Source organism: Hibiscus syriacus, unplaced genomic scaffold, assembly GCF_006381635.1.
Source record: "Hibiscus syriacus cultivar Baekdansim isolate YM2019G1 unplaced genomic scaffold, ASM638163v2 tig00001825_pilon, whole genome shotgun sequence".
NCBI classification, from domain to species: domain Eukaryota; kingdom Viridiplantae; phylum Streptophyta; class Magnoliopsida; order Malvales; family Malvaceae; genus Hibiscus; species Hibiscus syriacus.
The window spans coordinates 9,544-20,937 of record NW_024061893.1 but is presented as its reverse complement, the minus strand read 5'-3'; the positions used below and the strand labels follow the sequence as shown (position 1 = coordinate 20,937).

At 36.5% G+C, this 11,394-nt stretch overlaps 1 pseudogene; it reads left to right on the top strand.

The window, feature by feature from the left end:
• The first annotated feature begins 1,715 nt into the window (after positions 1-1,715).
• On the top strand, positions 1,716-10,722 carry LOC120135249 (annotated as a pseudogene).
• The last annotated feature ends 672 nt before the right edge of the window (positions 10,723-11,394 follow it).

Here is an 11,394-nt window from a genome sequence, read left to right as displayed (position 1 = left end):
GTCGTTTTCTTCATCGTCGGCATGGGTAAGCTCGGGTTTAATTTTCAATACTAGGTTGTAATCGGAGTGCTCGGCCGACCGACCCAACCCTTCTCGTCGTCTCACACGCCAGCAATGCACGTAGGACTCCTTTGCCAGTCCAAGAGCCTTCTGGAACTTGTACAGTCAAACTGAACTGGTCCAGTTAGACCGAATCGGGTCGAACTGAGTCAACTTGATCGAGTCAACTCGAATAGAGTCAACTCATTGACTCTAACTGACCGTTAACTTGGGACAGTATTGACTTTGACTTTGACTTTGACTAAAAAGTTAAATTTTTTGAAAATACATATTTTATGTTTTTGACGCCGTGAGTCCGAATCTGAACTCCTTTTGTCAAATTCAAACTCGAAAGCCTTCGAATTGACAGTCAAGTACGAGCATGCATATGTACTTAAGTATTTCATTTAAGAATAATTAAATTAAGGTTAATGATTGATCTAAGATATTATTATTTGAAGGTACACGAGACTTTCCCGATCGTTCGACAGGTCGACCCAGCTCCTCTTGATTTTTTCGACCTCGTGAGCTAGTGATTAGTCATATAACTCGTGAATCATATGAATACCTATATTAAAATTTTACTTCGATATTAACTCATTTATTTATGAATTAGGTTCAAGCACTACTACAGAGCGTGGCAAGACAGGTGCTTAATAGATTGCTTACTAATCTGTTTTGTTAGGTGTGTTCCTTATGTGTTATATGATTGTTTTATCTGTTTTAAAATGTGATTTTTCCTAAATTACTGAATCTTTTATCAGTTCGACGTTACGATTTACAGATTTACTGGTTGACTGTTTATGAAATATAACTATTTGATATATATTATCTGGTTACTTGTTCTTACTGGATATATGATTTTGCCGATTATGGATAATGAAATTTACTGCTTACTGTGTGAACTGTTTTATTGAGATACTATTTTGGATAGGATACTGTAGTATGAAGGTTCAACTCTGATCAAGCTGATAATTCCTTACGGACCTAAAGCGACCCTATGGTAGGCTTCGAGGCCCCAAGAACTTTCTTGGGTAGGCTCTCAGGCCCAAGGTGCTTCCTTAGGTTGGCTCTTATACCCAATGGATATTGGATAAGTTCTTACGGGTATAATTTTGGGGAACTGCATTTTAGTGTACAGGAGGAGGGTAGATATGAGTTTTAAACTATAAAATCTCATTGAATACCTTATGTTATTGAATCATTTTTTGAATACTTTAATACAACATTTTATTTGCACTATTGGGACACATTGAGCTCCCTAGCTCACTCTCCAAACTTTTCTCCTTTAAGATATTTTTGTATAAGCATCCCTAACCTGATACTTGAAGGATCGACACCTACAATAATTTTTGTCGTAATGTTTTTATCTTTTAAAACTGTCCTTATTTGGTGATATGTGGATGTTTTACTATGTGTTAGATATTTTATGTCTTATTTTGATATACTATCGATGTACAAGTTATTAAGATATTCGGTTTAGGCTTGCTTTCGACATTGCATATTTTGTTATACACTTAATATTTTATATCTTATATTATTTGTTGTAACTTATTTAATATTATTATGATTTAAATTAATTTAAGATCATTAACGTAATCCGTTAAATCTAGTTGTAACATATAGATTAGGTAAGGGGTTATTATATTTGTGAGACGGATAGCGTATGACTTCTTCGTTTCCCTTCGCTTTTTAAAAAAGAAGGAAGAAAAACCCGAACCCCTGCTTCACTTTCACCAACCGGCTTCCCTTCTCGAATTATCTGATCGTTCAAGGTTCGTTTCTCTTTCTCTTTCTCTCATTGTCACACAATTTCCAGATCTATTGATTTACTTTCTACTTTTGTTTTGGCGGCCTTTGTTTTTCGTTTAATATTTTTTTTAGTGGAATGGTTCGATTTAGATTTATGATTTTGACATGGATTTTATGATTGAATCCTTCGCTGTGATAACGTATAAGCTGCGAATTTAATTGTGCTGTGTGGATTTGAATCTGATTTAGCTGTCACACTTTTCTTTTCGTCGTGCTAATGCTGTGATAGCTTATATGTTTGTTAAAATCGTTATGTTTTGATTTTATTTGGTGAAGTCAGTACCAGTGTTGGCTAACAAGACAAAAATGAATTGATCTAATTTTGTTTCTTGCTCTCCGGGCTGATCTACAATGTTTATTTGTTTATAATTAAGATGAAATAACCACAATTTTTTATGCAGATCTAGAATTGTAGATATAGATACTATTTATGTCAAATAGCAATGACTTAGTTTGATAGTCCGTTTAACATGGACAATCCATCAAAAAAGTATATACCGTATGAAGCTTTTCAAACAAGATTCAACCAGATTTTCCCCTGAACTGTACATTAACGAGTGATTGTTATTGGTTATACAAGTCCTGTCTGCAAATTATTAATAATGGTATATCATTGTCATAGAGCTGATTTATCATTTCAGTTTCAACCAATATTATGACCTTTGAAGCATCATTCTTCTTTGTTCAAAATGGCTCTCTCTGTCAAAGCTACCTAATTTAAGACCTTCTTGTTGATTTGTGAATGCAATGTTAAACTTGTTATTTCACAGGCATAATTTTTTGTACTGATATATCTTTATTCAACTCCTAGCTTTAAGAATCCTCATCTTCTACCATATTTTTGATTGAATATTTGAATATTTTAATTTTTCTTTGTGTTGCCAGAAACTTACTAGAAATGGAGAAAACTTGTACTCTTCTTATTCACTTAGACAAAGGCACACCAGCAATCGCTAATGAGATTAAAGAAGCACTTGACGGAAATGATGTTCCTGCAAAGGTTGATGCCATGACGAAAGCAATTATGCTTTTATTGAACGGTGAAACCCTTCCCCAGCTCTTTATCACCATTGTCAGGTATGTTTTTGTAGAAATCAGAGTAATTCTCTGTAATTTCTTTTTCTTTTCAATAGGACAGATTACATATTTATATACAAATCATCTCTCTAAAGTAGGAAACTCTAAGAAAGGAAATATACTAATCCTAGGAGATATGATCCCTTAAAATAAGGGATTGTAGAATATTTACAGAATCCCTTAATTAAAAGATATTTACATAATCATATATTTCTATAATTCCTACGCTCCCCCTCAAGCTGGAGAATATACATTGTATAATCCCAGCTTGAATAGGAATTTATTAAAAACAGGCTTTGGCAAAGCCTTAGTAAGAATGTCTGCAACTTGTTCTTCTGAAGGAATGTATGAAAGTGTGGCTATCTTTTTGTTAACTTGATCAGCAATAAAATGCCTATCAATCTCAACATGCTTTGTCTGATCATGTTGAACTGGGTTCTTGGCAATTTGAATAGCAGATTGATTGTCACACAAAACTTCAAAGTGATCCTCTTGATTAGTGACAAGTTCTTTCAGTAGTTTAAGTAGCCAAATTCCTTCGCATATTCCCAATGCTAGTGCTCTGAATTCAGCTTCAGCACTACTTCTTGAAACAACAGATTGTTTCTTACTTCTCCAAGTTGTAAAGTTTCCCCAAACAAAGGTGCAGTAGCCACTAGTGGATCTCCTTTCAGTAAGGTCTCCGGCCCAACTAGAATCTGTAAAGATCTTAACAGTTCTGTCTTGTGTCTTCTTAAACATTAAACCGTGTCCTGGAGTTTTCTTCAAGTACTTGGGAATTCTATTTGTTGCTGCTATATGCTCTTCAGTAGGGATTAGTCATGTGTTGACTTATCACATTTACAGGAAATGCTATATCTGGCCTTGTCAAGGATAAATAAATTAGTTTCCCAACTAATCTTTGAAATTTCTCTTTGTCTACTAAGGACCCATCTTCTTTGTTAAATTTCAAGCTTGCCTCCATTGGTGTATCATTCGGCTTACAACCAAGAAAACCAGTTTCTTTGAGTAAATCAAGTACATATTTTCTTTGGTTGATCACAAGTCCTTCTTTTGACCTTGCAACCTCCATTCCTAGGAAATACCTTAGCTTTCCCAAGTCCTTGGTTTCGAATTCCTTATTTAACAACTTCTTCAAATTGCAAATCTCTTCTTCATCATCTCCGGTAAGAATTATGTCGTCCACGTACACAATAAGGATAACTTTCTTATTTGTAGAAGTTACCTTGATGAAAAGAGTATGATCGGCGAGGGACTGCTTGTAGCCGTTTTTTAGGATGACTTTAGTGAACCTCTCGAACCAAGCTCTGGGTGATTGCTTTAACCCGTATAGAGACTTGTTGAGCTTGCACACCTTGTTACTTCCTTCAACAGACTTTAAGCCGGGTGGCAACTTCATATAGACTTCTTCTTCTAGCTTGCCATTAAGAAAAGAGTTTTTTTACATCAAGTTGGTGTAATTTCCAATCGCAATTTACAGCCAAACATAGGAGTACTCGAACAGTATTCAGCTTCGCCACAGGTGCAAAAGTTTCTGTGAAATCTATCCCATATGTTTGTGTAAAGCCTCTGGCCACTAGTCTCGCTTTGTATCGTTGGATGCTACCATTGGAGTTATACTTTACAGTAAAGATCCATTTACAACCAACAACCTTTTTTCCTTGAGGAAGGTCCGTAACTGTCCAAGTAGCATTTTTCTCTAGCGCACAAATTTCCTCTTTAACAGCCCTTCTCCATTTTGAATCCTTTAGAGCTTCAGCTATGCTTGTGGGAACCTGTTCTTTATCCAACTTTGCTGTAAATGCTTGATAAGACGGTTATAACCAGTAAATTTTTCAATATAATGCTTGGTGCACTGTCTAATCCCTTTTCTAATAGCAATAGAGAAGTCATCTAGAGTAGGGGAAGTGGACTTACTGATTTCTTCTTTTATTTCGGCAGTTGGACCCAAATCCAATTCTCGGCAAGCATCAGATTGCAAAACAGCTTCAGGAATATGTTTTCTTTTCCTTGTATAGAAACGGAGTTGTTTGATTGGTGTTGTTTGTGGAATATTTGAATGGGAGTAGGTGTATTTTCAGGAAGGGTATTTAAAGTGGGTATGGGTGAAGTAGTGATAGGTACTACCGGTGGATTAATGGAGTAGTTACTGGTGACAAATCTGTAGGTAAGGACAAAATTGGTGGCAATTCTGAAGGTTGAGAATGAAGAGTAGGAGGAGATACCTGATGTGGCTGAAAATCCTTCCATGTCCCCCTGAATTTCAGCCTGAGTGAAATAGGGATCCTGCTCATAAAATGTTATATCCATAGTGGTAAAAAATCGTTTTGAAAGAGGATGATAGCATTTATAACCCTTCTTAAGTGAAGAATACCCAACCAGTACACTTTAATGATTTAGGGTCTAACTTGGATTTATTAGGAGCAATTTTGGATAAAAACAGTACAACCAAATATTTTAAGTGGAAGAATGGAAGAGATAGGTTTAAAATGGGGAAAGTATTGCAAAAATATAGATTGAGGTGTTTGAAATTGTAAAACCTTATTAGACATTCGATTGATTAAATATGTGGCAGTTAATAAGGCTTCCCCTCACAAATATTTTGGAACATTAGTGGTAAATAAAAGAGAACGAGTAACTTCAAGGAGGTGTCTATTTTTTCTTTCGGCAATACCGTTTTATTGTGGGGTGTCAACATAAGAACTAATCTGAACTATGCCTTTTTCCCTGAAAAACGCACCCAAAGACTTAGCAAAAAATTCACTGCCATTATCAGATTTAAAGAGCTTAATTTTAGACCAAATTGAGTGAGAACCATGTTATAAAATTGGATAAAAACACCAGCAGTTTCAGATTTATCTTTTAGCAAATAAGACCAAGTTATCCTACCGTGATCATCAATGAAAGTGATAAACCACTTACAATTATCAGCATTCTTCACCCGAGAAGGGCCCCAAATATTACTGTGGATCAAAGCAAAAGGGTGAGAAGGCTTATATGTAGAAGGAGAATAAGTTGATTTAGTATGTTTGGTAAGAGAGCAAACTTTGCAAGAAAAAAAATTCGGCCTTTTATGAATGAATAGAACAGGAAAAACTTTTGCAAGATAGTGAAAACTAGGATGACCTAAACGATAGTGTCATAATATAACATTATCAACTTTTTCTAAAGCGGTGAAAGATTTCGAGATTTCGGTTTTAGTAGAGGCAGGAAGAATGTAGAGACCATTCTGCAAGCTGGCCTTACCAATCATCTTCTTCGAGTTCAGTGCCTGCAAAGTACAATCAATATCATTAAAAATTGCAGAGCAATGCAAGTCGGTGGAAAGTTTACTAACGAAAACTAGATTGCAAGCCAGATTTGGTACGAAGAGGACATTTTTAAGTACAATCTGGTCATTGAGAATAACAGTGCCATGTCCTTCTATTTTTCACAAAGAACCATCAGTCGTTTTGACAGCTTTACCAAAGTTTAGAAAAAAATTGCAAAACAAATACTTATTACCAGTCATATGATCCGTAGCACCAGAATCGAGGATCCAATTAGGGGTCGACTGGGAGGAGAAAAAAACTGTAGCATGAGGTTTACCTTCTGGTTCTTTCATGACCATATTACCTTCTGATTGAGCAGCAGAACCAGAAATATTTTCTGGATTCGAAGTGATCTCCGGAGTAGGAGAAGAAGTTGTGGACATCGTCTAGGTTGGAAAGAAACCGTAACCTAAGCTGATACCATGTAGAAATCAGAGTAATTCTCTGTAATTTCTTATTCTTTTCAATAGGACATATTACATATTTATATACAAATCATCTCTCTAAAGTAGGAAACTCTAAGAAAGGAAAGTTACTAATCCTAGGAGATATGATCCCTTAAAATAAGAGATTATAGAATATTTACAGAATCCCTTAATTAAAGGATATTTACATAATCATATATTTCTATAATTCCTACAGTTTTGCCTTCAGAGGACCACACAGTCCAAAAGCTTCTGCTTCTGTACTTAGAGATAATTGAGAAAACTGATACAAAAGGGAGGGTGTTACCTGAAATGATATTGATATGCCAAAATTTGAGGAACAATCTTCAACATCCAAATGTATATATTTGTGGTGTTACCTTGCGGTTTCTCTGTCGCTTGAATGAGACAGAGATTAGCCACTAATCTCTTCAGTTTTGCAAAACCTGGAGAATCGGCACCCATTTATTAGGAGGAATGCTATATTAGCTGTCATGTCAATATATAAGCTTCCACAAGGTGAGCAGCTCCTGGTTGATGCACAGAGCAGGATGCATCTGCCAAGCGAAATGCATTTCTTATGCTATTTACTTGTGCACAAGATCGAGCCATTAATTATCTCTTGACCCATGTTGATAGAGTTTCTGATTGGGGTGAACTGCTTCAGATGGTTGTCTTGGAGCTGATCCATAAGGTTTGCAGAACAAATCGTGCGGAGAAAGGGAAGTATATTAAGATTATTATATCTTTATTGAACGCCCCATCAACTGCAGTAGTGTGCTAGCACACTTGTTTCTTTGTCGTCTGCTCCCACTCTATTAGAGCTGCTGCCAACACTTACTGTCAGCTTCTTCTTTCTCAAAGTGACAACAATGTGAAGCTTATTGTACTTGACCGGTTGAATGACCTCAAGTCTTCACATAGAGATATTATGGTTGATTTGATTATGGATGTTCTTAGTGCACTTTCAAGTCCAAATCTTGACATCAGGAGGAAGACGCTTGATATTGTTCTTGATTTAATAACTCCACGAAACATCAATGAGGTTGCTCTTATGTTGAAGAAGGAAGTTGTGAAGACTCAAAGTGGAGAGCTTGAGAAGAAGGGAGAATACAGACAAATGCTAATTCAAGCTATTCATTCCTGTGCAATCAAGTTCCCAGAAGTTGCAAGCACAGTTGTGCATCTGCTTATGGATTTCTTGGGTGACAGTAATATTGCTTCAGCTATTGTTGTGGTTTTTGTTCGAGAAATAATTGAGACCAACCCTAAACTTAGGGTGTCCATTATAACAACGCTATTGGATACATTCTATCAGATCCGAGCTGCACGGGTTTGCTCCTGTGCTCTTTGGATTGTCGGAGAGTATTGTCTATCTCTTTCTGAAGTTGAGAGTGGCATAGCAACCATCAAGCAGTGCCTCGGAGAGCTACCTTTCTATTCCGTTTCTGAGGAAGGAGAAGGTACCGATGCTTCTAAGAAAACTCCGCAAGCAAACTCCATTACTGTTTCCTCAAGGAGACCGGCTATTTTTCCTGATGGTACTTATGCAACCCAGAGTGCTGCCTCTGAAACTGCTTTCTTTGCTCCTACAGTTGTTCAAGGATCATTGGCTTCTGGGAATCTCAGATCTCTTCTCCGCACTGGCGATTTTTTCCTCGGGGAAGTTGTTGCTTGCACACTGACTAAACTTGTTCTGAGATTGCAGGAGTGCAGCCATCAAAAGTTGAAGTTAACAAAGCAACCACACAGTCATTGCTGATCATTGTCTCTATGCTGCAATTAGGACAATCTCCTTTTCTTCCACATCCAATTGATAATGATTCATATGATAGGATTGTTCTCTGCATAAGGTTGTTGTGCAATACTGGTGATGACATCAGGAAAATATGGTTGCAATCTTGTCGTCAGAGTTCTGTAAAAACGCTTTCGGATAAACAGCTGCAGGAAACTGAGGAATTAAAGGCAAAGGCTCAGGTTTCTCATGCACAACCGGATGACCTTATTGATTTCTTTCATTTGAAGAGTAGGAAGGTGAGAGCTTTTTTATTGGTCGTTATCTTATGAGTATGTTTTAACATTTTGGTTTATGCCAAGTTTACTGTACCATAATTGGTCATATATGCATTTTATTAAGCTTGTGTTTTGTTTGTTTGGCTATAATTTTTGCCTTATCACCTTGTTTTGGTACATCATATTGTTATTGATTCTTTCTTGGATTTTTTTCATGAATTTATGTATTTGTTCCTTTCTCTTTTTTTCTTTTTTTCTTCTTTTGATTTCTAGGGTATGAGTCAGCTGGAGTTGGAGGATGAGGTTCAAGATGATTTAAAACATGCAACTGGAGAGTTCGTCAATGATACTGATGATGCAAATAAGCTCAACCGCATTCTTCAACTTACTGGATTTAGTGATCCAGTATATGCAGAAGCCTATGTCACTGTCCATCACTACTATATTGTTCTTGATATCACAGTTATCAATCGGACCAAGGAAACCCTTCAGAATTTGTGCTTGGAGTTGGCAACTATGGGTGATCTAAAACTTGTTGAGCGTCCGCAAAATTATACCCTTTCTCCTGAATCTAGTAAGCAAATAAAGGCCAACATCAAGGTCTCGTCAACTGAGACTGGAGTCATTTGGCAACATTGTTTATGAGACATCAAATGTGCTCGAAAGAACTGCTATATTTGTTGAACTATTTCTGTTATTACGAGCTTGCATCCTCAGCAGCAACCCTCATTCCTTTAGATGTCTAGCCAACATTGATAGCGTACTATGCTTTAATATAATGTGTTCAGTATGCTAATCGAAATGCAATTATCTTTGTTCGATTTTATATGTAGCTCATGTCTCTTGCATAGTGTTTGATTAACTCTTATTCCCCTCTTACCGCTAATTGAGTTCACTTTGTATATCATAAGTTTTCCTTGGACTAAGCTAACAGTTTGTATCCCCTCTGTTGTGTCGATATTAATTTTCACTATTGATTTTTGTGATTCAGGTTGCTGTTAACACAGTAATCCAAGATGAGAAAGAATTCCTTGAACATATTATCAAGTCAACCAACATGAAGTGTCTCACTCCACTGTAAGTTTTACTTAACTGAGAAATATACATAGAATTACAAAATAAACTGATGAGTTTATGGTTTCTGCATACAGTATAGATTTTGCAATTTTAATGTGGCAGTGTGCTATATGATTTACATGTCACTTTGTTCTGAAAACGAATCTTTCATGCTTAATTTGTAAAATAACAAATTAATATCATATTGGTTTTCAGAATGCATCTATTTTATGGTTGACTTTTGTGACTCGAAATAAAATTCTTAGAAGTTGGAGTTGAACACAGTTGTAAATATATTCCATCTGTATTGTTATTAATCCATTCTTTTATTCCAATTCTTTTTGTTGGCTGGAATATGTTTCAGATCTGCGCTAGACGATGAGTGTGGATTCCTAGCCGCTAACCTGTATGCAGAAAGTGTGTTTGGGGAGGATGCCTTGGTAAACTTGAGCGTTAAGAAGCAAGCAGATGGAAAGCTTAGTGGGTACATCAGGATAAGGAGCAAGACCCAGGGTTTTGCTCTCAGTCTTGGGAATAAGATCACTCTAAAGCAAAAGGGAAGCAGTTGATCGTGCTCCGGATTTTGACACCATTTATTCCACCAATACTGGGAGTCATTCTTGTTTTGGTTTCTCAGCCGCTGCTTGTCTCAATCTCCTTTGAAATGCACCCAAAAAATTATAAAAAAATGCAGGTAATTTGCTTGCATTCTAGAAGATGACCGCCTTCATTTTTGTTGTGTTTTCTGTATCTAGGGGTAGTAATGGTTTCAAGAGTCTGACACTGTTGTATTCGGAGTTACATATTTCTAGAGTAAAAGGGTCAATGGACATTGATTTTTTTTTTTTATTTAAAAAAAGCGCTTTTTGGCGATGTTAAAACGGGATTTATCTTTGTGGATTTTTTTTTAAATAATGGTAGTATTGATTTCGGAGCTTTCTTTAGTAACATTGCTCCATATCAAACCATCCTTAATTTTGTGGGTGTATATTCCTATCCTGCGGTTTCTGCTTTTACGGTTCCTTATTCTTTTTCTTGCAGCGTGTGCTTGTTATCTCTTTTCTGTCCCCTCGTTGTTGCCCTATATTTATTGCGCTGTTAAAGAATTTCTTTTCAAGTCTCACTTGAAAATAACCATAAAATAAAAGCATAAGAAAAATAACCGTCCACTGTTACCACGGTGAAAAGTTGGAAAGCATACTCGTCGTAGCTAGCCGTCTGAAGAATGGTTCTCTGGTAATGCCGCTTCCAAAATTTCACTTATGAAAGTTCAGGTTTTCTTCATTCACAGAATGTGCAGGTTCATTGGTATTGATAATCAACTGCTTATATAAGCGCTTGGTCGTTATTCTCAAAGATCGGGGAGTCAATTTTGGCGGCGGCTGGAGCTTCGCTGATTCAAATATTATCACATTACAAAAGTTATTACAATTTTTTAATATTTAACATAAATGGCGATTTTTCCGATATATCACCGTTAAACAGTATAATTACTGAACCGACGCCGTTCAGACTATATTTTCGATCTAACACCCTTTGCAGAAAGGCGCGACTCCTGTAACGTGTTTTACGTTGATTTGGTGCTATGTGGGGTAAGGCGCGCCCCTGAAGCGCGCCTTACGTTGACATGGTGTACACATGTATAAAGGAGGTATAACGCG